At 40.8% G+C, this 27587-nt stretch overlaps 1 long non-coding RNA gene across 1 annotated transcript in view; it reads left to right on the top strand.

Annotated features, from left to right (window-relative positions):
- LOC308589457 overlaps positions 1-26538 on the top strand; it is a 45884-nt gene extending 19346 nt beyond the window's left edge. Inside the window, exons 2-3 of the long non-coding RNA XR_014009275.1 lie at positions 21381-21467; positions 25017-26538. This is a non-coding gene — a long non-coding RNA (uncharacterized lncRNA). The remainder of the gene's footprint in view (positions 1-21380; positions 21468-25016) is intronic.
- The last annotated feature ends 1049 nt before the right edge of the window (positions 26539-27587 follow it).

Below are 27587 nucleotides of genomic sequence, written 5' to 3'. Positions count from 1 at the left end.
TATACCTTTCTCTTTAAACTTTGACTTCCCATTTCCCTCAAACATTTATATGAATGGCTTATCTTAAGAAAATTAAACATCTGAATAGACCTGTTGGCATAAAAAAAGATCTTCAAGAGATGCCTAATGGTTAGTAGCAAGGAGGTCTACCGAATCCCTTCTGGAAGGGTATTCCATAGCATGGGACTGGTATTACTACATGCCTTACTTGTAGCAGACACAGGTTGGGCTTCTAATATGAGGTCTTTCATATGGGAGTCCTTCCATCAATTGCAGTGTTGTCTTGGTGGACTAAGTGGGAGATCGTTTATTTTTATTCTGATTTTGTTAGGGACATGGGAAACTGCCTTATATTGAGTAAAACCATTGGTCCAACTAGCTCAGTATAGTCCCACTCATTGGAATCATATTTCCAGGGTTCCAGGCAGGACATACCCCCAGACCTTAATGGAGGTGCTGGCGATTCAACCTGGGGTCTACTGCTAAGCTACAATTCTTTCCCAACTTTACTAAATGCACACAGTATCCTTATGGCATTTAATGAGAAACAGAAAAATGCAATGGCCATGAAAGATCTCCTTTAAGTATTTTCTTTCATTATTTCAAGTTATAAATCAAGTTATTGTTTGTTTATGCATCCACTTACAGACTTCAGGGACAGAAAATGCAGGAGTGAGGTGCTGTCTACAGCCACAGAAGACTTTGCAGGGATTTTGTATTCAATTATTTCACTTCCTCCAGCATTTCCCTTGGTGAGAATTTGGATTTAGCTAAGGATCAAATTATATTTCTTTCCCTCCACGTTTAGATCGCACGGAGGCATGGAATGGTAATTTTTGCTCCATCCCCGATCCCACATAAAGTAACCTCGTCATATGAGGATGGCTTTGTCATTTTGCTTTACTTTATTTTTTAAAAAGGAATTTGTCAAAAAAAAAAAATGTGACACACAGGTCAAAATCAATATGTATCCGAAAGCCTTTGTGGCAACAAAAGATGGAAGAACTGCTTTGAGACAAAAAAAAATTAAAACAAACACTGCAATTAGCTTTTATTTAGTCTTTTTAAAAGAAAGACAATGATTTTCATTTCATATGGAAATGTAGATTTCTTCAGAGTAATTTCATGTTCTTTTTGGTTTAAAGGAACTTTTCTCCTTTGATTACTGAGATATGCAGTTCTCTCTGTTTAACACGTAATACAAAATCAACGTACTTCCCCCTCCTTCCCCCCTGCAAACAGTCAGCAGAAATTGTCTTCTCAAATGCCCCGAGCACAATAGCATCGATCTCAACTTAAGTTGAGAGTTGTTTTGTGCCACCTTCTCCTTGTCACTTTCCGCTGTCATTTGTTAAGATATCAGCTCTAAATTATTAAACCATTTTACGAGTATAAATAATTCACTAGTCAACAAATAAAAGTGACAGCTAATTAATCAGGGTCTGTACATGTGCTAAGATGTCATGTGCTAGTCCGTGTTGGGGCATGAATCCTGCTGAGGTCCACATCTTTGCCATTGCCACCTCTCGTCTTTTTCCTTTCGCCTCTTAAAAAAAAAGAACCTTCATCGTTTTCCTGTGGGCTTCCAGATTAGCTGGAGGCCTTGCACTTTCTTTTCCCCCTGCTTGCTTTATTTGTCATGATCTCAACATGTAGGCCAAATCCTGGGATGAAGGGGGAGTTAAGGGGAAACCGTAATTGACAGTTGGGATTTGTATAATCTTTGAGGTACTTGTCACAACCTTTGGCAGAGGCAGGTCTTGAAAGGGAAAAGGTTGGCAAGCATCCTAAGGCATCTCCTAGGGCAGTGTTCTTCAAGCTTGGTCCCCAGATGCCATTGGACTACAAGACCTATCCTTCTCAACCAACTTATCCAGTGGTCAGAAAGGCTCAGAGCTATAGTCCAACAAAATCTGGGGACCCAAGTTTGAAGAACATTGTTCCTAGGGAGGTGCAGTCCCACAGGCTAGTGTAGCTTGCATGTCCTCCAACATTTCTCTGATGAAAATAGGGATGTCAAATAATGATGATAATAATCATGATAATAATATTCCACCCATCTTGGATATTCTGGCTTCCAGTAAACACAATAAAAACTTAAGCATTAAAAAACTTCCCGTTACAGAACTGCCTTTAGATGTCTTCTAAAGCTTGTATAGTTACTTATCTTCTTGGCTCAGGGGCAACATAACTCCATACCCTCCAACGTTTCTCTGATGCAAATAGTGTCATCCTAAGGAAAAGCGGGACATTCCAGGATCAAGTCAGAAACTGGGAGGGCTTCTCTAAATCTGGGACAGTCCCTGGAAAATAGAGACAGAGAGTCTGAGCTTGGGATTGGCTGCTTTTAAAGTCTAGTGTTTAGTGGGTTGGGGACACTTGAACTGGTTAGATATCCTCACTCATTTATAGGATATGGACAAGGGGAAGCAGGATGTAGTGTTGGTTTAAGGCCACATTAACTTGGTTTAGGAAGACTGCCTTTATTATTATTTGTGGTTTATATAGGCCACTTTAATATGCTTTAAATTTCTAATTTACTGCTTCAGTGTGAGCCGACCTGTCTAAAATCACCAGTACAATTCTGGCCTGAGCAGAAATTTCCCCCCATCCCCTCCATACATTTCAGAGTTCCTTGTGTCTACTGTATTAATACTGGCCTCCATGGTTTCTATTCTGTACATCATAAATGTGGTGCACCTACCAAATGGAAAAATGGACAAGACTCATACTGCTAGCTAGTTGCAGCTGATAAAGATTTTATGGTTACCTTTAACTATAGTTCCTAGTTTTAGCCACACTTGGGAGATCCAGGAAGATTTTATTTTGTGTGTGGCTTATTCAACGGAATAGCTTCCATGTCATCCAGAACAGCAGTATGGCCTTCCTAACGGAAACATTTTTCTAGTGCAAACCTATGTGTATCTACTCATATATAAGCCCCTTAATTTCTATTAGGACTTACTCCAGGACAAGTGCTTACAGGCTTGTGGCATCAGTGATCCGAATGAAGCATTTTAAGGATAGTTTTAGTTCATTGTATTTCAAATTGAAATGGATATTTTACTTTACATTTTGGCTACAAGATGTACCATATATTTATTTGTTCTGACATCCAGCGCTCAAAGCTCCCTAAAATAATGGGAATTGCCAAGGCTACAAGATTGGAAGATGGGTTACACTGTAGCAAAAATAATCAGCAATGTGTTGGTTGTTTTAGTTTGTTTGTGTTTACTGTCATGTTTTCATTGTGGGTGATCAAATTATGAATTTTACTAATCTTGTTCATGGCTTTCTCAGCCACAGTGGGTGACTAAGGTTAAAGTCTTATGTGGAAGTAAGTACCATTGAACTTAATTAGACTTACTTCTGAGTAGACATGTATGGGATTGTGCTAGAACTTCCAAAAAATACTTCTTGAAATCTGTTTCTTCACCTGCAGTACACAAACTTGGATTAATTCTAACATTAACTTTGGAGTGTGGAGGGGATGCTACTATTAATCTTTCTTGTATGCGTTTGCCATTTCTAGAAGGATATTAGATATTTGCATGTTTACTGAATGTGATGATATGCAAATTTACGCAGCACATTGCCTCTAACTTTGAGGGTGTTTTCGTAAGTGACGTTAAGAGTGCCCGTTTTGACTTTAATACATCACTGTTAATGTAGAATGTAAAGTAGGTATTTTTCATTCAAACCATGCTAAACAGAAATGTGTCTAATTTTTAAATGATATGGTGGATATAATGTTTTCCTTTTCCTTAAGTGTGTGTGTGTGGGGGGGCAGTCTTTGTAAAAAGAATAGCACAGCTTCCGGGCACTCCCATATGATAAAAATTTGAGAATTTTCTAAGAAAAAATTTCTTAGAAAAGTTTCTAAGAAGATGAAATTATTTTTGAAGATGATGTCAGAGCAACCTGTGTCATGCATCGACAACATGCTGAAAAATATAGAAGAATGTGTTTTTTGTAGCAATCTCAAACTGGGCTAACAATAGTGTTTATCAACCATAGCCATGCAAATACTGAATTCAAGCAGAACAAAAAATATGGTCTGCCTTTATTTATTGAATTTTTAAAATATTATTTAGTTGTAATGATTTGGAATAAAAGGTGCATCAGATGCCTGGTAAATGCAGTGAAAAATGAAATATTTTCAGCATTTGTACTGCAGGTGAGAAAACCCCAAACCAACCCCATTAGTGAGTTGTTCACAACTATGGTGCGAAAGTTACTGGGCAGAATGCAGTTAAGTGTTCTCATCCAGTTCCATTGAAATGAGTGGGCTTTGCACTGTGGAAATTCTTGGTGGATTGTGCCTAGTGTGAATATGTTAAAAAATGTACTCACATTTCTAAAGAGGAAAAAAATGCTTTGCCACTTTGGGAACATTTCGGTATTTCTGTTCTTGTGAAATGCATCTCTGAAACACACCTAGCTGCTGCCTTGTTGTTTTCTGTAACTCTGATGGAACAATAAGAAAAATCTATCTTACATCACGTTGCCAGAACCAGTATGCAGACCTTGAAATCACCTCCAAAACCAGCTTCTGCCTTGGTTCCATATGTCAATAGCTTCATTTGTTAATTCAAAGCTCTAGTACATGAGTAATGGAATGTTCATTTATTATATTTCAGACTGCTTCTTCAATATATCAACATTATAGATAGCTTTTGTAATACATATGGCATGTTGCTTTTTAGCTTTTATTCATTAGACATTTATTTTACATAAAGTAATCATATATCCAGGTTTCTCTTATATCCTAGAGATTTCAGAAGACCTGAAATGCCTTGGGTTTTGTTTTGTTTAAAAAAACAAAACACCACACCAAACACACAATCAATCAAAAGTTGTGGCTTTGCTTTGTTTCAGATATAAATGCTAAGTTTGTTCAACTTTCTTGTATTCAAGAACTGCATGCTTCAAGAAGTACACTGTGATGAAGAAACAATATAATAATCAGGCTACTAATACTATCAGTGACTATGATAATAATGCTTATGATAGTAGTATGAGCAGCAGTAATACTGTGGTTCCTATCAACTTGAAAATTGTGGTTCCTAACCACTTGAAAATTGTTAAGGGTCTTAGCATATCACTTAATGATTTTTCTACCTGTTGTAGCCATTGTAATGCACTGTGCTAGATGCTGTGTGATTTTTAATTGCATTTTAATTGCTTCCAGCATTTCTTACATATTGTACTTTATTCCATTCAAATTCTAATATACTAAAATACAATAAAAAACACAAAAGAAGCAAGAAGGCAATTAAAAACCAGTAAAAATATTGAACGATATAGATCTGCTGCCCTGCTGTCTTCAACCGCAAATTCACAGGTGCATCGTGGGCCATGCCTGGATTTATCTCATTTATTTATTACATTTATATCCTGCCTTTCTCCCAAGGCATCCAAGGTGCTTTACAAATTTAATGCTAAAACAAAGAAATGGTATAGAATGTAAATTTGGGAATGTTGGTGGTAGAGGTAGTCGAGCAGAGGCAGGAAATGATGTTGTCTGACTGCCTACTCAACTCCTTTTCTCTTCCCATGGAATGAATGTCATGGAAGACTTTCCAAAAAAATATTAGGTTTGACCATTGTGGAATTGTACTCGACAACCAAGTCATATTTTGTGGTCAAATCCTTATTCCATACAGGATCTTTTCGCAGGGGCAGACCTTGGTAATATGCTGCCCTGTATGAGGCCAACATTTGATGCCCTTCCCAAACTATCCTAGAGCCCTTCTACCTCCTTCCCAAAGCTCACTTCCCCAGTTTTAGGAAAGAGGTGAGAGAATTCTAGGGCCCTGTCAGAGCCTTTTTATGCCTCCTTCCCCATGCCAGTCAAGCACAGCCAGTGAGGTCCAGTGAGGCTCACACTGCCTTAAATCCCCCTATGCTTTTCGTTCTTCATTCATTCTTGCAGACAGGCCCTACTTTGACAACCACTGATACTCACTTTGGTAGTGACTATTCCTTATGAATCAGTTTACATGCTACATAAAAGTGCAGAATGAATAAATACTTCACACACTACCCCTTCAGAGTACTTTTTATGTATATTCCCAATTACTATTGCATTACTATGCCACCTTTCCAACAAGAAACCACTGGCTTTTTTTCAGCCAGAAGTCTTTGAAACTCAGTTCGGGCCTCTCTCAGGTGGACACCGGTGCCATTATAAGAGAACAAGGCAGGCACTCATGGTGAGTTCTGGCACCCCTTTTTTCCTAGAAAAATAGCACTGATAATATCTATAATTGGGTGGCACACAAAGCTTCCACAGCCAGAAGGCATCTGATGCTTGTATAGCATGAAACTCTAAATCCAAAGATGTTCTTCCACTTGAAAAAGAACTTGCCAAGCCTCATGCACAAGCAGAAGCTGGGAACTGCTCTAGAAACTACATCTTCTAATATTCTGCAGCCTCACATCTTGTGCCAGCTGCTGCCCAAACATTTGTAGTTCTGTGTTAGCAGCTATTTTTGTTAAGACTCCAACCTATACGAAATAAATCCCCAAGTCAAACTGAATGTTACGCTGTTTCTCCTGAGCAGAGAAGCTGTGGTAGCAATATTTGATGGAGAAAAGACTTGGAGTACTTAAACATCCTTCTCACATTAATTTCTTTGAGATGGCGTACTGCACACTGGCACGGGAGTCCGCAGATGTTCCTAGCCACAAAACATTTACTGGATTGCCTATTCACAAATATTGGTTGCCAGACATTTGTGGCACTTTCTTCAATAGCCTGGGAATATTTTCCACTTTACAATAGCTTCCTTATGTGCTTGCCTGAAGCCAATTCTTACTCACCATGTAAAAAGCTGCTTGCAGCTAGCTTGGAGTTTTTGTCACTTCTGCATGGGTGATTAAATGAATTCTCCCACATCACAAGATCCATATTTAGCCTATCTTGGAAAAGTTTAGTTTTCTGTAATTTTCCAGGACATGTTAAATATCTTTCACCATTTATGTCCCTATCCAGAAGATTCAACTATGACAGATAAAAGTCCTTTGGTAGTGACTATTCCTTATGAATCAGGTTACATGCTGCATAGCAGTGCAGAATGAATAAATACTTCACACACTACCCCTTCAGAGTACTTTTTATGTATATTCCCAATTACTATTGCATTACTATGCCACCTTTCCAACAAGAAACTCAAAGTGACATACATGGCTCCTTGTCTCCACATTTTATCCCACAACAATTTTGTGAGGTAGGTAGGACTGAGTAGTCCAAAATCACCCAGTGAGCTCAATCCTACCTAGCACATTAACCATTGTGCAACACTGCCTTAGAGAAGGAGCAGCTTTCTAACCTCTTGTGTATATTGAATATGCATGCTAGTATTGTTTCAGTGGGACTTCATCCTCATGCAATCAGGCTAATGAACTGAAGCCATTCCCCCCCCCCTTTCCTTTAGTCAGTAGTACTTGCCTCTGTTTGCCCTGATATGTGGCACTGCATCTTTAAATGTTAATTGGTAGAACAAAATATTTGCATTTATTTAAACATTTGTCATTTTCCTCCTTGTTTATTTTTGATAAGTGTACTAAGAGGAAATACATGAATTCCTAAGGACGGAAGCATGGGAGGTGATTTTCTACCTTATGGACCCTATGAAAGGTTATGACACAAGGAATTTCTTATGCATTTGAGGTGCTACAGGACTCTTGGTGTTTACATCATGAGTTTCTTATTTTGTATGACCTTAGGATGCAGAAATTTTGGACTTAACAAAGACTTAACGATTGGACTTAACAAGGACTTTCCAAAAGTGAAATCCTTGCATCAGAGATGGGGAACCTATTGCCTTCTGGACATTGTTGGATTCCAAACCTCAGTCACCCCCAGCCATTGGTTGGGAATGATGACAACTGGAGTCCAACTCTGGAAGATATATGTGTTTTACAAGGTGCTATTGAGAACTCAGCTCTGAACCAAGCCTTTTCATCTTCTTAGAATCAATACACTGAAATTCAGCACTGCAAGCTAGCCACTTAAGAAAGCTAGTGATATCACATACACAGAAAACAGCAATGCCAACCTAACATTGAGACCTTGTATCTGTAGCATTTGAAAGTAGCGCAGTCTGGTTTGGATCTACTCTGTACTGTGCAATTCAATTCACTATTTGGGTACAAAGCTGAACTGTTAAATCCAAAGCTCTGTTCTCATGCAAGGGCAGATCTCACCATTTTGGGGTGGGAAACGAAAAATCTCATTTCTTCTTTTGGTTTCTATTATTAATAATTTTATCGTTAGCCATCATTTTGAAAACTGGTGGCATGGCTAAGAAACCTTCCAAAAATTCAAAGAAATCAGTCCATGGGATATCATGTGAGGTGATTTTTACCCTCATTATAAATACCTGAGAAAGTCATAGGTTTTTCTTCACCCTCTGTGAAGAAAAGAGATAGAGATGATTTTAAATTGTTTGTTAGGAAAAAGAATGATGGGAGAGAAGCAAGCCACACCAATAGTCTTATTCTGCCACTTTTGCCCTACTCTAACAGAGATAACTCAGAGGACAATGACAACCCACAGGAAGAAAAACTCCTGTTTTATTTACTCCACCATCCCCATCCCAAAATCACTGTGATAGAAGTTCCCTCAGACACAATTCACTGTGATTGAAAGCTAGATATGTCTGTCAAAATAATTCTCCCTCCACCTTAGTGCTCTCCCCTCTACACCCCTCCTCTCTGCTCTTTACCCCTTCATCTCTCAAGCTCTGGGTGTTTTTTCAGCCAGCTTGGTTTCATTTCTCAGAAAATAAAGGGGGTGGAATAAAGATCATTTAGCTTTTTGGGAAAACCTGAAACCATTAGGTAACTTGGAAGTTCGGAGTCCTTGATCTCTCTTGCTAATGGTGGGATCCAGTTCAGGGATGCGAGATCATGACCCCAATTCGCCTTGTCATTCAGGGTCACACAGAGCTGATGGAGATCCCCAACATATCCACCATATTTTATCATATAGTGTTAAATTCAAATTCCGTTCTTCAGCATCATAAAACTTCCCCTCAGTGCAACCCCTCTAGAACAAAGCTAATAATTGTACAGAGGTGTGCATCCTGGTTCAAGACATCTTCAGAACTGGAGCATATTCTGGTTATAACTTTGGTCCTCAGCAAAGTCTAGATGGTCAAGGCTTTCATTATTGTCTTTTCCCCGAGTTTAGAGTGGTACTTACTCATGCAGCAAACTGATGCTGACATCTGCAAAAAGAATTTCATAGAGAATTTTTTTTTGCAAGCTGACACTGCCTTTTTCCTTCAGACCTACAATATGTGCTTTCATTGTTCCCATACCAACTTATGAATATGTTGATGCCTTTCTCCCTCTCCCCCTCTCTCCTATTTTTTTTAAAAGCTCCCATCTGAGTTCTGTTCATCACAGATGTTTAGAAACACAGCTGTCCATCTACAGTGGTTCTGCATGAAAGACCATGGCTGTTGAGTACAAAAGAGGGGATTCAAGCAGATATGTACTATAAATAGATAGCATTGTCTGCCTCCTCATTTTCCACTACAGTCCTAAATTTTGGCATCGGAAAATGTACTACAGTGTCAAAGCAGTTTGTACCTCTTCCTTGCTCGGCATCGTGGAAATTGAAATACGAACCAAATCAGTGTTGTTGCTATTGTTTCGTGACCAATTAATCAAAACGTGTGTTCCCTCTATACCAAGAAGAAGATGGTCATTCTTCAATAGCCATAAATAGCAAGTACACAGGATTTTTTTTTTAAGCATATGCACCAAACACAGCAGCTTCACTGGTGAAGTTCAGCAACAACCTCATTTTGAAAATCAATTTGTCCTTGAATTTGCTTCAGACAAGTTTCTAATTAATAAGTGACTTTTGTACTTAAAAAAAGAAGAAGTCTTACATTATGACTATCCATGATCACAAATCTGTTCTAAAGGAGAGAGTGGAAGAGATGGTATCCTTATGTTTTCTGTCAGTTGCATCCAATTCTGGCCTGATGAACCACAATAAGGTTGCAGGATAAGAAACGTTGTATTATTACGTTAAAATGGCAAGTGAGCAAACTAGACTATATGTAGCCCATCTGATTCCTGGAATTTTGGATTTTTTTTCTTTTGCTTCATTTGAATCTACTCCCCGTCAATTTCACTGAATAGCCAAAGTTCCAACATTATGCAAGACTGAATAAAGCTCTCCCCATCTGCATTCACCAACCTATCCATAATTTAAGAAACTTCTATCGTATTCCCTCTTAAGGCATATTGTCCCTCAACTAAGAAGCCCCAAACATTCTTCAAAGGATAGGAGTAGTCTACCTTCTGTTGTCTATGCACTGGTAACCTCTAGGTTAGATTGCTGCAATGTGTCATATGTAGGATGACCTTTCAATGTGTTTTGGAAGCTCCATCTGGTTCCAAATTCATTGGCCAGATTGCTGATAAGAACAAGGCAATCTGAGCATGAAACACTAATATTGGCATGACTGCATTGGCTACCAGTGCTGAGCTATAAAGCCTTAGGTGGCTAAGACCCTAATAACTCAAGGACTGTCTTTTCCCATATAAATCAACCCAAACCTTGCATTTGTCATCAGAGGACCTTCTCCATGTCCCTTTTGAGGGAGGTGTGGAGGCTGCCAATGCAAGAACAGGCCTTCTCGGTGGTGACTCCTTGTTTGTGGTGTGCTCTCCCCAGGGAGGCACTCTGGATGTCGTTATCACCTGAATTTAGGCAGACAAAAACATTTTAAGGGCTTTGGCTCCTTGATTTGGAGGGTATTTTAGCACACACACCCTTTATTCCTCTTTTGTGTTCATTAATTTAGTCAGGTGGGTTGGGTCTGCTCTTCTATATATATTTATGGATAAGCAGTTTAGGTTCCTATTTTATTATTGCTACTATACTTGGTTATAATGCTTTGTTTTTATGTTTCAGGTTGCTTAGGGAGACTTTTGTGAAAAAGCAACAGATAAATAGTAATCATAATAGGGTAGTTGGTTTAGTCCAGGCATAGGCAAACTCGGCCCTCCAGATGCTTTGGGACTACAACTCCCATCATCCCTAGCTAACAGGACTAGTGGTCAGGGATGATGGAGATTGTAGTCTCAAAACATCTGGAGGGCCGAGTTTGCCTATGCCTGGTTTAGTCAATATGAGTAGTCAATGAGATGCCCTTCAAATGTTGTGGACTACAACTACCACCATTCCTGACCGTTGCTTATGCTGGCTGGGCTGCTATGTGCTATAATCCAAAACATATGGAAGGCACTACATTGGCTACACCTACTCTAGCCCCTTGATCATGTTGGTTGCCCTTTTCTACACTGATTCCCAATCTACAATATCTTTTGTGAAACTCTGCAGAGCATTCCAAATATGGCCGCAACAAAAATTTGCATCAGAGCATTATAATGCCGTAAGTTTTATTTTTACATTTGTTTACCATGTGCAGAGGTCCAGTTCATTCCAACTAGCCAATGGAGCTAGAATGTATATCCTCCATAAGATCTACTTGGCACTGTATATAATTCCGCATCCTCACAGCGCAATAGGACAGCATTCAAAAGTGTTTCTACTATACTCACACATGGGAGATTTAACTTGAGAATTGGCTGCAAGTGTCGTGGGAATACTATTCTGTTTGTTGCCTTCTGTCTTTAAAATGTATTATATACCTAAGATTTGACCCAGTGGTCAAGAGTTGGCCTAGAGTGAAACTCGGAATTAATTGCTGCTGCTGCTTATTTTAGAGGGAGAGAAAATCTGAAATACAGTAATATACTGTACCTTCAGCATATATGTGACTGCCACTGGACCAAAGAAACAGAAAACGCATTTCACTTTGTCGTGATATCACTCATTCAAATGCTCAGTTTTCAACAAATTCAACTATTACGCTGTTCCTTTATTTTCCTTACGTGGGGGTTAGGTTCCGTTGGCATTGGATGTTTGTCCCTTTAGCAATACTAACAAAGTATATAACAAAGTAGTTTATTCCAAATCATAGTCTTGCTGCATTGAGGATAGTAATATTGTTCAAATCTTTGTACCACTTTTCTTGAAAAAAATTGCTTTGACTTGAGCTTTTTCAGATCTAGTGACATATAACCCCCCCCCAAAAAAAACCCTAACTAGTGCTGTTACTTATCACTTATGTGTTATTGCTTTCTATCTATAATGTCTAATAGTTTGGGCCAATGTTGTTGGATTACGATTCCTAACATGCCTGACCGCTGGCCATGCTGGCTGATGGAAGTTGGAGTCTGAAACATCTAGAGGGCATCACGCAGGCTATCCATGCATGTTTACTCAGAAGTAAATGCTATTGTGTTTAATGAGGCTTGCTTCAATGAAGCATAGGAGTAACCAGTGCTTTTTTTCTTTTTAAAAAAATGTTTAGGGGTACTCTCATTTTCCTACTCATATTGAAATCCTGCCCCTTAATGAGGCCAAACTTAGATTCACAAAATGTCTAGGGGTATGTGTACCCCTGCATCTCGCCAGGAAAAGAAAAGCTCTGGGAGTAACACGGCAGCATGGAGCATATCGCAGTATATATAGGGATCACAACCAGAATGCGTTAATTGAAGCTATTCATAGAGTGGAAGATGATAGCTAGCTCCTCATTTCTACAAAGATCTCCTAATAGCTCAGGAGTAAATTGCCGATTGTTGATCAAGTTATTAATGTGACATATAGCCTATATTGTTTTCCTTTACCATGCCCTTATAATCAAGTGATGGTAAGGGAGTTATTCCAGGAGATTGCTTCTGTCAAAATACTTCCATGTTTTTAAAATGGCTGATACCTGAGTATCTTTACGTATCTCTTTCTGCAATTTGTTATCCCAGTACTAAATAACATGTCTTAAAGGCATTCTGCATGACAATTGTTCCAGTAAGACTGTCTTATCGATATTATATTGATGCACAGTAGCTGCCAAATTGGCAGCATGATCATTGCGTTAGGAATACCCAACTGGATTCCACAATGTGGTTCAAGATATTCAGTGCTTTTTTCTGGTGGTACTCAATGATACCAGCAACTCCACACACTCCCGCCATCTTGCTCTCGCCCAGGTAAGCAACCTTAGGAGCACAACCTTGAGTATCAGAAGTTAGTAGCATGTTCTGCTCTTCTAATCTCTTTCTATTCCTATGTACCATGGAGGCGTACACTTCATGCCAGACACCACCACACCACACCACAGTCAACGACAATGATAATAATAATAATAATAATAATAATAATAATAATAATAATAATAATAGAGAAATCACTACAGTTCCCAGGATTCATGGGGGAGAGAGGCTACAAAGAAGACGACACTAGTCACTCGGCCGCCTTTGCTGCAAGATGTCTTCTGAGAATATAATTCTCCCAATTTGTAGCAAGTGTAGGGTTTTATGGTGGCCCATTGGGAGAGAAAGACACTATGTTTTGGCATACACAGGGAGAATAGTGCAGAATACGTCAGGAATATGTGGAAGGAATCGGGTAGAGTGGTGTAGAGGGTGAGGAGAACTGACAGGGGGGAAAGTTGATGTGTTGGCAGGACGGAGGTAGAAAGTTTGCTGCTTCATGGTGAGTACCGGCACCATTTTTCCTAGAATAAAAGCACTGAAGATATTCATGTCTTGTTTCCTTTCCATATAAAAGTTTAATGCTGTTTTCAGTTGTTGTTTTTTGCTGGTTTTGCAAGATAGGTCGGGGGACTGTGACTGAATGTGCGGAAAACAAAAATAATGGCTTTTCAATAAAATTCATTTTGACTCTATTTCTTCATCCTGTCTGTGATCCACAGAGATCTGTTCTGCAGAACCCTTTTGCAGACTCTGATAACTGTGCATAATTGATATTTACCATTATTTCAAACTCTATAGCTGTGCATTTATTTATATGTGCCTTCCAATTTAGCTGTGTAATCTGGTTTGCGAACTAATTCCTGGAGACGTGTTTGATTTCTCAATGTGGCTACTTTATTTTTTTTAAGCTGAATAGGTTTAAGCTACAGATTGCTTTCAAACGAGAGAGAATTTGAGGTAATTGTGTAGATCATTTAGTGCCACATTTGAAGCCATGACTCCAGCAGCAGGAGTATTTTCGAGGCAATATAATCCACTTAATCCAAGGTGTTGCTGAGTTTATACTTCTCATGTATTTATCTCTTTTAAATTTAGGCATAAGATTGTGGGCATTGGATCCAACTAAGTTCTCATCAAAGTAGACCCTTTGGACTTAATAGACCTAACTGAGTCACGTCCATTGATGCTCAAAGTATGACGAATGTTGAATACAACCCATCCTGTTGTAATACTATACATCTGTATACACTTGTAGAGGAGAAAGTCCCACTGAACTCAATAGGACTTAATCAAATATATCGGCTTATATTTGTGACCTCCTGTAGTCTATTTTATGAAGCAGACAATGCTCTTGGCGGGACTGGAGATGTAGTTGAGCATAGTTGAAACACCCCAAGTTTAGAAATACATTGAAGGGACTAAAATTCAATCAGATGCCACCTCCTGTTATCAATATATTATTTATATTGCAACCTAAGCAGTACTCGTGGATGTGCAGATGTCAGAAATTAAAATGGGATGCTGTGCACCCAGTTATTTGTTTCAGATGCACCACACTTCATTTACAATTGTTCCACTGTTTACTATCAGGGGCGTCAACTGCTAGGGGCTGAACCCCTTTGTTAGTGTGGCCCCCGCAATGAAGGAGCGTCTCCACCCTCATCATTCTGCCTGGACATGGAGGTCCAGCGCTGAGGGCCTTCTGACGGTTCCCTCACTGTGAGAAGCAAAACTACAGGGAACCAGGCAGAGGGCCTTCTCAGTACTGGCACCCGCCCTGTGAAACGCCCTCCCACCAGATGTCAAAGAGAAAAACAACTACCAGACTTTTAGAAGACATCTGAAGACAGCCCTGTTTAGGGAAGCTTTTAATGTTTAATAGGTTATTGTATTTTAGTGTTCTGTTGGAAGCCGCCCAGAGTGGCTGGGGAAACCCAGATAGATGGGTGGTGTATAGATAACAAATTATTATTATTATTATTCATCTGGGCATCACGGTCTTGCCCAGAACAGCTAGGCATAACACAGTTGCATGAGCCAGGAACACAGTGGCTCCTCCTTCTCTTTCTGCTGTGGAGGGGAAGCAGGCCTAGGCCCATAGCGGCGGCAGGAGAGGAACTGCTGGCCATGAAGGCCAAGCTGCCACACAACGCCTGCACGACGTCCTGCTAGGGAGCTTCCAAGTGATGTCTGATTGGCCACTTCGAGAATGTGATGCTAAATTAGATGGGCCTTTTGTATGATCCTGCAGGACTTTAGTTTTTTATGTTCTCTTCCTCAACTGTGCTTAGAAATGCACCATCTTGCTTGTTGATATAGCGATAGAAAAAGTTGTGACTGAATTCTCTACATTATACAACTATGAGCAGACAGAGAGATCTGTCCTTCAGAACTCTGTGGAAATGTTTTCTCAACAGTCTGCACCCCTCTTTCCAGGCACACAAACTGGGGTGGAATCTACACACATTTTAAAAAAAATGCTGTGAAAATGCCTTTTTAAAAAGTTTTGAAAAATACGTTGAATTTTGCATAGCTCACTGTCGCCACCTAGTGTCACATTTCTATATTTCACTTTACAAGACAGTTAAAATGTTTTGTTTCCAGCTGTGTGGCTGAGTCCTGAGATGACCATTTCAATTAATTTCGCCGAGGAAGGAGAAATTCTCCGACAGTTGTTTCAGGGTGGTGCTCAACAGGAACAGTGGCAATAGCATAGCTTCTTTTTTGTAGTTTGCTTTTCTTTTTTTGCTGCCTCTGCAAGTGAAAGCAGTAGTGGCTACAGGGGCAGCTGGCTAGAATTTTGTATTCCTCACAATGCCCTGGACCTAGCAGGCAAGAGGAAGGGAGGGGAAGAACAGCCACTAACAAACACAATATGGTAGGAAACCTTCAAAGAAAATCTGCAAAGTAGCCTTTTTTCCCCCTAAGGTGGGGAGGGGGGTCCATATATTTTCTCAAAAAGAAGTCTTCAGGAATTTTCTTTTGGCTCAGCTCAGTTCTGTGATTCTCATCAATAAATATGAATTCTAAATATGGACTGATGGGCTTATTCATACAGCTGGATTGTTCAAATGGATTGCAACTATATTATTGCAAGTACATTCTTGCAACTCCCGTGAGTGAGAAATAAGAAATGATGAGTCTTTCCTATGTCTATTTCTCTGTAAGTGATGAACGTCTATGTCAAGTATGAGGGGTTGCATGCTGCAAATATTCACTACTTCCCACTCTAGATAAATATCTAGCACGGTCAATAGGCTTGTGATCAGTTTTAACAGTGGGGGAGAAAACAATCAGTGATTCATTGTGCAAGATATTGTACTAATTAACAACATTTGATTCACATTGCGGTCTGGGCATTTAATCAGGGAACAATATACAATAAATCCTAGTGACTGTTTTTGACTGGGGAACCTAGTGCAAAAACTAATTTGGTGTTTTTGAATGGGTAATCATGTACATTCCCATGCAGTTTTTCAACATTTTGATTTTTTTTTAAAAAAGTTAAAAATTAATTCATATTTATTTATTAGATTTCTAGCTTGCCATTCCTCCCAATGGAGCACAGGAGAGCATACAGTCCAATAGCAAAGCAATTTAAGCATTTAAAAAAAATTACATTATACCCTTCTATGCATTTTATAAGAAAACTACCTGCTCATTTCCTTACTATCTGAAATCCAAACATCTCTGTGTCACCTGCCTTAAAGAAGCTCTTGCACTGAACAAGATACTTTTTAGTATGTGTATGCAAAGTGAAACAAGGATGGCAAATTATGAATATCCCAGGCATGCCAAAACCAACCCATGTTTGAAGAAAGGTGCAAGGGCATCATTAAGAAAGATGGAAATTTGGAGAGAGAGAAATCGAAACGTTTCACATATGCCCCCATATTATGATGCTTTGGCGTCGGACTGCAGAAGATCCAAAACTCACCGTCAGGATCTACATTTGTGCTGCAGATGTGAACAACCACTAAAAGAAAATGTGGTTTCACATCCATTTCTAATATATGTGCGCATAGGAGGTGAAACAGAGAAGAGGGAGGATGTGTATTGTTTTGGAAGTGTATACAGTCCAGAATGATAATATTTGACAAGATCGAGTGTAGCCTCAGAACAATCTGGGTGAGACTAGATGATCAAAACCAAAAACAAAGCGAAGAGAAAAATTCAATCAGCAGCTGTTGCAGACCCCCCCAGGTCAATACGAAAAAATATTCATTGAGCAACAACTGAGTTGTTCAAAACCACACAGCACTTTCCCAGAGGGGACTTTAACTGTCCAAACATCTGTTGGATGACAAATAAAGCTACTGTAAATATGGATCAGCAAATAGATTCCTGGCCAAAAACAGGGGAGGAAAAAACAACCATGAACCCAGGAAAGAAATCCTAGTTGCTGTGTTTTGGAGAGAGCTGCTTTATAGCTCAGAGAAGGCAGTGCTGGTATTGCTTCTTAGGAAATCAGGTTCAAAAGCATTGCTTTCCCTTAATGGTGGCAGCATGGCTGAGAATATATGAAGGCATCTAGCAAGCTTGCTTCAAGCAAGATGCAAAATGAAGGCACGGCAAAGATGCAACACAGATGGCAAGGAGGCACATATGAAGGAACCCAAGAGAGCTTTGGCGGAGTGCAGGAATTGGGAATCAAAGGATTTGGATGCCGGAAAGGTTTGCTAACCCATGCCCTGCCTGATTTGTCTTTCTACTCGCAATCCAAGCATTACATGCATTCCTAAGTAATCCTACAGACTCACAGCAAATTCTTTCTCCAAGTGTGAATCCTTATGTATATGAACATTTTAAGTGCTGGCACGATTCATGGACAAGAGGAAGATATAAGCTGAATTGGGGAACTCCAAGTACACATTTTAGGCAGAATCCCTTGGAGGGGAGGGGAGGGGATGCCCACCCCCCAAAAAAGCAGTCCAATGAGGGTCGTGCAAGATGGAATAACAGAGCGGGAAGGGAGCTGGAGTATCTAAGAAAAGGCATGGCTGGCTGGCATCCTTGAAGTGTGGACTTCTTAGATTCCCAACATGGAGATTGCTGCTGGCAACTGACAGAGGGAGGTGGCAGGGAGGTCAGCAAAGTGCAAACACAGCATCGGGAGGGAAGGATTGGCTGTGCCCTGCACTTCACAGACCACCCCTCCCTTTCACCTCACTCTTCCCCCTCTCAGTTACTGGCAGCAACTTCTGTGTTAGGAAGCCAGGTGAGCGACATTGCTCCACTAGCTGCTACCGATTGAGGCTTCCTACCTGTGAACCAGGCAACCTACAATATAACAACTATCTTATTTTTTATTTTTTTTTAAAAAAAATTTATATATACTTTTCAAGTTTATAAAAAGGTAAATCCAGCCGTGAATGACTCTGGGGTTGTGGCGCTCATCTCGTTTTATTGGCTGAGGGAGCCGGCGTACAGCTCTGGGTCATGTGGCCAGCATGACTTAGCTGCTTCTAGCGAACCAGAGCAGCACACGGAAACACCATTTACCTTCCCGCCGGAGCGGTACCTATTTATCTACTTGCACTTCATGCTTTCAAACTGCTAGGTTGGCAGAAGCAGGGACCGAGCAATGGGAGCTCACCCCGTCACGGGGATTCGAACTGCCAACCTTCTGATCAGCAAACCCAAGAGGCTCAGTGGTTTAACCCACAGTGTCACCCTCATCCCTTTCAAGTTGTATTTCACTAATTTTACAACCATTTTGATATTTCAAAACTTGACTTCCTTCCTCCTCCTTCTGCGGCTCCTTAAATTTATTTTTACTACCTTCTGCATATCCAAATGAACTTAATTTGTTCACTTACTCATCTTCTTTAAAGATAAACTCTTATGAAACTGCAGGTTATTACAGGAATCCTGCCAATGTTTTTATCTGTTTACAATTTATCTGTACATATTTAATAAACCATTTCCATTCTTTTATTTAAAAAATTGTAATCTTGATTTCTTATCCTTCCAGTAAGTTTTGCTATGTCTGCATATTCCATAAGTTTTTTTTTTTATCCATTCCTATTTAAGGCAGGCGCGGCCGGGGATCTCCCTCTTTTGCCGCCTACCAGCTATTGTTCTGTAGATGGAAGAGGGGAGGAAGCGCCATCACCTGCCCCACACATTGAAGGGTAGTCTGATAAAGGATTCCGGGGTGTGTGGCCCTGTCCGAAGCCTAGGGAGGTGAGGGCCTAAGGCACGCCCCCCGGGAAAGTTTCTAGTTGATATGAATCAGCAGGACTCACCCAATGGTGGTTAACCCTTCCCGGACTTCAAGCGGATGGGCTGAATTTGGATATAGTCGGTTAGGACCAATGCCTAAGCCAATACCGCTCATCCCCTGTGACCAATAAAGTTGTGGCCTTATTTAGCCCATTAACCTTAATAATTGTGTCATGTGTCTTTATTTCCACTGGGGGGGGGCAGGGAACTCGCCACGCAACTGAGTGGTGCTGCAGAATAGAAGCAGCAGCTACAGAAATAGGTTTGGGAAGGGGGGAAATGGGCTTAGTAGTCCATGAGCTGGGAAGGGGGAAATCTAGGGAAATCCCACGGTGGAGGGTGGCAGGGGTTGGCAGCTGGACCAGAGGGGCAAAGTCCCTTCTCCTCCCCATGTCTCTCTGTGTGTACACACACATACATTTGAAAGTGCTTCCTTAACACAGATAATTGAATTCTGTCATATTTATCCTTTGAGCCTTCCCACCAAGGTGGTTTCAAGAAGGACGGAAACGGGAAAGTGCCTTTTAAGGTATTACTGTATTACTTTTCAGTCTGCAGGGAACACTTACTGGGTTTTACTATTGTCTTTTGGTTTAGAGAAATATTTACATGTGCAGAAAAAAAGAGCTCTCCAGCCTCACAGATAAGAACATTAATGCAACCACTTACATGCTAGATTTATGCATGTCTTTTGAAGCCCATGCCTATTATACTCAGTGTAAACACACATAAGATCTCCAGTGTATCTAATTTTTATTTTTTTTATTTAATTTAATTTAATTTAATTATTTTAATGCAGAATGGGCCCTTTTAGGGCTAACAGTGTCTTGGCAATATCCAGCATGAGGAGCTTCTTTTCTACAATTTTAGGATTTCTATCAAAGTAGGAGGATTTAGGCTGCAATCCTGTACATATGTAATTGCAAGCAGTGAGGTGGCCAAGCTTGCTTGTGATAGCAAATTGTACAGGCTGAACAAAAGGGGATTATCAGGAATTCCAAAAGTATATTTCCAAACTGGGTGAAAAGGCATTAAAATGACTAATGCAATTCAGTAAGTATAAAATGATGCACGTGGGGGCTAAATCTTGCCCCCCCCCCCAATTTCATATTTACACTCATGGTGTCTGAACTGGTGGTGACTGACTGGAAGGTGACATCAGGATCATAGTGGGTAGGTGATGGATGAAGATGTGGCCAAAGGAATAAGAGGAAAATTCCTGTTAGGGATGACTAGGAAAGGGGTTGAAAATGAAACTGAAAATATCATAATACTGAAAATACTATGATGCAGCTGCACTTGGAATACTGTGTGTTTTCATAGTACAGCTGGAAAAGGGCGACTAAAATGATCAGGAAAGTGAAAAGTCCTTTTGACAAAAAAAAATGAACAGATGAACTTTTTAGTTTATTAACATTTTATCCTTGGCAATAGATAGATAGATGATAGATAGATGATAGATAGATAGATAGATAGATGATAGATAGATGATAGATAGATAGATGATAGATAGAAGGAGCATCAATAATGTTACAGGCTGCTGTGTTGAAGTCTGTACTTCAAAATAAATCAGGACAATACACAAGTAATAATACAAAAATAGTCATCAGGTGAAGTTCAACCCATAATTGTACTTCAGTACTAAATACGCTTCCCCTGTTGGAAGCTGCTCCTTTTGGAAGAGAGCAAATCTTAGTTCTACACAAAAAAGCTAACATTTGATAAAGAACAATTAAGTTGCAGCAACATTTTTAACAGAAATGTACACTACATGTATAAAAAATAATCACAGCGCTCCTTGACATAGTGTGTCATTTCATGGGGTCAACAAGGGATTTCATCTCAAAATCCCATTTACGGTAGAGTCTGAATCTGAAGAGGAGAACCTTGCCGCACTCTTGGTTCCCATTAGAGCACAGCTTGCAGGAATCATGTCAGAAGTGTTCAGTTTTGTAAAATACCCAATAAAGGCAAAAAGAAGAAGTATTTTTTAAAAAAATTGGCCCCTGTGAAGCTGTATCTCATTAGAAGCTAATGAAAGTGTATCTTTTTTATTATTTCAGTTGTTCTTGAGTGACTCCAACTTTCCCTGGTGTCTAGCCAATTGAATTCATCTCCGTGTGAATGTCTGCATTACTACAACCACTAAGGTGCGATTCATAACTCTGGAGGATCCTGATGTGCTTGAAGATGCTCTGTTCTCTTATTTGCTAAGGCAGGCACCCCCCAAACTCGGCCCTCCAGCTGTTTAGGGACTACAATTCCCATCATCTTTGACCATTGGTCCTGTTAGCTAGGGATGATGGGAGTTGTAGTCCTCAAACAGCCGGAGGTCCGAGTTTGGGGGTGCCTGTGCTAAGGAATGATCCTTTCAGGTACTGGGAGCTCTTGATTCCATGCAACACTAATTACTGGTACCTGAGATATTTCCTGGTGCAGCCACTGAGCTAGAAGTAGAGTTGTCGACCAGCCAGATCTGGAGGGCGCTATATTGACCACCTCTGCATTAAGCATAGACCTTGATATCCTTGGTCATGCACCCAGGAGCTACCAATTCATTGTGGTGGTGCGTGAAGGCAAAGAACACAGGTTAATCCTTTGAGCTGACTAGCTTTTATTCTAATTCCTTCAGTATCTCCCATCTCTGTGAATCTTTCTGCCTTTCCCCTAATTTAGCTTTATATTTGGGTGGTTGGGAGGTGGTGGTGGTGGTGGAACAGGTTAGTTGCGATATTCATCACGCAGGGTAAGGATTTACTTTCCTTTTGTCAGCGAGTAAAAGGTTCCAAACATCTGCAGTCAGAGCCCAGCAGCTTAACAGTTTCGTCCCTGCCCTGACCGCATAATTGTTAAATTGTGCATGTAAAATGGCTTCGGGATATTCTCTGCTTCTTCCAGCAGGTTATCAGGGAAAACCTGCCAAAAAACATTGCGGTGTTTATATATCCTTTAGGTTAGGAACTCAAAGGTCAATAGTTGCCAAAAGCGATTTTTGCTGGGCAACTGCTACTTTTCTCAAGCTTCACAACCCGCCCCAGCCTCAGTGATCCTTGTAATACACACAAACGCACATCTTGCAGACCTTTCTGCTATGACCAAGCAATTTTGGTTTACTCAGGTATTCTATCCCTCTTTTTGCTCCAATTAATCATGATGATTAATTAGCTGCATAAGTGGGTATTACATGCTGCTCCAGTCAGCTTACATCCTCTAACATTACTAGTCTATTTCTTTTGGCTATAAACATCCCCAGTGAAACTTATTTTTACATGTAACAATGCAAAGATATAATTACCTTTCATGGGGCACGTTTCTCACAGTATATGCATAATGTATGTACTGTTTGTAGTTTTTGCTCTACAGGTAATTTATTGTTTACAACGGGCAAACGTAGAATGGCTGAGCATTCTCAGATGCTAGTCTAGTGCAAGTCTTGAAGTCCACCGTCTTCAGGGAATCACTTCCACAGAGTTGTTTAGAAAGACAAACGCAAGACTTTCCCAAGTTAAATAAAGGGAGAGCTCGTCTTTAAAGTACCGCCGGCTCTGTGTTCTAGGATTTATTTCTATTGAACTACTTGTGCAAGGGATAAAAACAACCTCCAGTTGTTGTTTTTTAAAGCACTTTTATCACCTGAAAACCTTTAATGTAAAAATAAATGGGTACAGAAAAGTTTGAGAAATCTCGGCATATTCCAGTTAGTACTGTGCACAAAATCTGTGGACACTGGAATGAGACAACCATTTGTCCAGATCTGTGCAGGGGGGAGAGAAATTATCCTGCTAATAGGCGTGTCTTCAGAATATGACAGAAATTCAGGTGTCAGACACACTTCTGTGGGGAGGGAATTACCCAACCTAGGAGCTGCCATAGATAAAGCTCTGTCCTGGGCTGCCACTTCCACGCACACTTTTGAGGGTGGTGAACCATCTGCTATCTTAACACCTAAGGGGGTCTCTAGGGAAGGAGGCACTCTTTCATATATTTGGCGCCTAAGTCTATAAGTGGCAACAGCAGCAAATGTGTTGGAAGTGTAGCCATCATTTTGCATCCTTCCCAATGCCCAAGACTTAATGTTGTTCTGCAGTATTGGAACGGAGATGGTGGTCATCACAAAAGATGGTGGATATCATGCCCTCTGATATTTCTCCAGTAAAAATAGGGACGTCCCATTCCACAATGAAAATTTTACTATTTATACCCCACACATCTTATTGGGTTGCCCCAGCACTCTGGGCAGCTTCTAACATATATAAAAACATAATAAAACATTAAACATATAGGATTGCCTTCAGAAGGTTCAGGGGTTGGATAACTCCATACCCTCCAACCAGTGGCGTAGCGTGGGGGGTGCCAGGGGTGCCGGCCGCACCGGGCGCAACATGGGCGGGGGGTGCGCTCGCACTAGCAGCTCTCTGCCCCTACTAAAATCCACGGGTTAGGGAGCCCGTGCTCGCTCGGCTTGGCGAGGAGGTCGCGGAAGGGGGAGAGCGAAGCCTTCTGCCACGGGCAAAAAAAGGAGAGGAAGCCGGGCGGGCAGGCGGGCGGGCGGGCTGGCTGGCGGGGGTCTGGCTGCGCCTGCTGCTGCCGTTGCCGCTGCTGCCGGGGCTTTGACAGCTTGGCGAAGCGGAGGGAGAGGAGCTTTATGGTAATTGCGGCTCTCTCTCCACTGGCCGCCTGGCTAGTGAGCCGAGCCGAGCAGGGAGTCTGGCGAGGGGGCGGGAAGAGACTTTTCCACCTCGCCTGGTCAAAAAGGAGAGCGGAGTCTCCTCAGGGCGCCCTCAGGCAGGGCAGGGCAAGGCAAGCAGAGCGAGGAGGAGAGAGAGGGGAAGGGGGGGGGAAGCAGTCAGGAAACGCTGCGGTGTGGAGGAGGAATCAATTAAGGAGAGAAAGCGAAAAGCCTTGGAGAAAGGGAAAAAAGGAAAGAAAAGAGGCAGCTCCAGGAGAGCGCGGGGGAAAGAGAAGCCTCGCTGCTGCTGCTTGGGAGAGTAAATTACAGTACTTGCCTTGCCCCGGGTTAGGGGGCGCAAATTACTTGCCTTGCCCCGGGTGCTGATAACCCACGCTACGCCGCTGCCTCCAACATTTCTCCAATGAAAATAGGGACATTCTAAGGAAAAGTGGGACATTCTGGGATCAAATCAGGGACATCCCTAGAAAATAGGGACACTTGGCGGGTCTGGCACATATATTTTTGTCTTTCTCTGCTATCTGAATCATGGGACGCAAGTGGTGCTGTAGGTTAAACCATAGAGCCTAGGACTTGCCGATCAGAAAGTTGGCGGTTCGAATCCCTGCAACGGGGAGAGCTCCCATTCCTCGGTTCCTGCTCCTGGCAACCTAGCAGTTTGAAAGCACGTCAAAGTGCAAGTAGATAAATAGGTACCGCTCTGGCGGGAAGGTAAATGGCGTTTCCGTGCGCTGCTCTGGTTTGCCAGAAGCGGATTAGTCATGCTGGCCACATGACCTGGAAGCTGTACGCCGGCTCCCTCAGCCAATAAAGCGAGATGAGTGCTGCAACCCCAGAGTCGGCCACAATTGGACCTAATGGTCAGGGGTCACTTTACCTTTACCTTACTATCTGAATCAGGAGAAGCAGAGGAGGTGCCAAACCAATGTCTGAGGGGGAGTAATGGGCTGGTTGTTTCAGGTGTCTCTAACTTCAACACTTTTCTTTTCTTTCTTTCTTTTGTTGTTAGGTGAAGACACATCTGTTTGTCCAGGCCTTTGGGGAGTCCTGAGGCACATTGGATGCTGAGAGTAATCTGCATTTGCTGTTGCTGCTTTTTGGTTTTATCACTGTGATTTAATTTTATTGTGATTTATATTTTTCCACCTGTCTTTTTATCCATTTTCATATTGCTATTTTTCATGTATCTGTATTTCCTGCCCTGAGACACTGAAGCAGAGGGCAGATTGCACATGATCTTAATGATGAAGTGCAATAAAATATTTGGAGAAAAGTCTGCAAAGAGGCCTTCTTCTAAGGGTTTGAGGAAAAAGAAAAATCTCAGAACTTTTCTCAGAAAAACATCTTGGCCCAGTTCTAGTTTTGATCACAGATGCCTGAACTGTCACCCCTGCCATTCCCTCTTCTTTCCTGCAGTGTGGATTATGAATTTGAAGTGACACGAGTACTTAATTTGTACAGGACAGGTTTGCTGAAAGACTACAGAGGGGTTAATTTAGAGCAAATAAATAACTTACACTAATATCAGCTGCAGTGGCACAAGACTGTTGCGACTTGGTTCTTTTGGCCAGATATCCCCATTGGCCAGATAGCAATGAAGCTATGTTGAAGAGCTTATCAAGATCTGAATTGCAGTACATCTGTAGTATTCCATGAAACTGGCTTTTGCCTTAGATGACCATGGTTTTAAGTATGTCATCTGGGGAATCTGTGGCTCTGCCCTTCATTTCAGCAGATTGCCATGTGGTGCCCAAACTAGGATCTTCACTGGTTGGAAGAAGGCTCCTCAATCTTTGGAGACCCATGGGGACATTTGGAAACATGAGAAACTGTTGGGGGAGACCTCAGTATATAGCTGCAAATGTAGCCCCTTCTACACTGCAACTCCTCCTCATCCCATATGTCAGTGTTTAGATGAGAGGTCACCAACATCTCTGGGAACATTTGGAAACCTGAGAAACTGACTGTGGGGGCAACACCTCGCACTGCAACCTCGGCTGCTGAATCACAAGGCAAAACAGGACCAGGACAATGTGGGGAATATATGCTGGCCCCAGGCACTCCATCCTCTATATCTGGATTTGGGCTTGAACAATCAAGGACAAGTACGGATGCATGGAGGGTAAATTGAAAAGCACAATTTGTGACACTGCACAACATCATTACCAGTCATGGGTCTGCTAAGGCATTAAATGTAGCTTCCAATATACCGGCTTTGTGGCACTTGAGCCTTATATATGTTGATCACTGAAAGCATCTCTATATAAACACACACTAAAAGAATGTGAGATTTTTAACTACAATTTTAAACTTTTTATTTGATCAGCCTCTCGGAAAATGCTTCCAGAGCCATTTAAAAAAGATCTGTTCAAACAAAAATCAGTTCAAATATATTAGGATTGTGTTTCTCTTAATTGCAATGATATCATCAAATCAAATAATATAGTTGATGAGCATTAAAGCAATAAAGTACAAAAGAAAACAAATGGATTTTGATGAGAAAGCTATAGCTGCAGTTTTGTTTTGTTTTTTTTTTAAAAAATATGAATCTAAGGAAAGCAGATGAAATGTCCTTCAACATCTGAAAGAAATAAAAAAGTGCCAACAGATTGTCATCAGATCTATTTGGTTTATCTATTAAAAAAAAGTTTTCTACATATTTCTTTGGGGAGTAGTTTAACAAATGGTACATAGGGTTTGTGCAACACAACTGTAAACAGACATGTAATTCACCTGGCTTGTAATCTGCTCTTTGTTCATGCTTAAAGAACAAAACCAAATGAAAAAGTATGCAATTTGTAACAGAGCAGAGAAAAATAGATTCAAAGACTGATTGAAATGTGTTTTATGAATCTTCTTCACTTGTACTTAGTCCATTTATTTCTGATACTTGCTTGCATTTCACATGTGTTCATTAGCATAAATGAATACCTTCAGAAATATTTTCTCCAAAGAATATTTCAATATGTGCACCTGAGTCTGTGCATGTTTACTCAGGATTAAGCCTTGCTAAGTTCAATAGGTCTTACTCCTAAGAAGGAAATGTAAGACTTTCAGGGTTTGGGTGCCTTTCATTTTTTCCACTCTTATTTGCTACATTTCCACATCAGTTTGCATTTTTAAAAAATCCTCACAAAAATTCACCATCATTTTAGTATACATTTCTCTTAATAAACACATTTTTGCAAGCAATTCCCCAGATTCAATGCATTTTTGTACGCTGACAGATATGCAGGCGTTTTATGAACATTTCCCCCTATTAGTTTGTATGCTCTTGTTTGGTCAGAGAACTGCAAAATTTGGGGGGTGGGGATGCAAATGTTGAAGAACAGCTGAATTTCAGTTTGTGTATTATCTTGTGAAGTGTGAACCGAAACCTAATTTCTCCCCTGTTCTGACTCCCAAGTAAGCATGCATTAACTCACAGCCTTCAATACACAGACATGTGTATTGTGATGATCCTTTGTCATCCTACTGAACTGAATAGCATTCTTCCCTATATTGAGGCTGCAATCCTAAGCTCACTTACAAAGGAGCAAGCCCTGTGGAACACAGGACTTTAATCTAAGTAAACATGCAT

The sequence above is a fragment of the Podarcis bocagei genome (genome assembly GCF_964188305.1).
Source record: "Podarcis bocagei genome assembly, chromosome: 6".
Classification (NCBI taxonomy): domain Eukaryota; kingdom Metazoa; phylum Chordata; class Lepidosauria; order Squamata; family Lacertidae; genus Podarcis; species Podarcis bocagei.
This window is presented reverse-complemented; position numbering and strand designations above follow the sequence as displayed.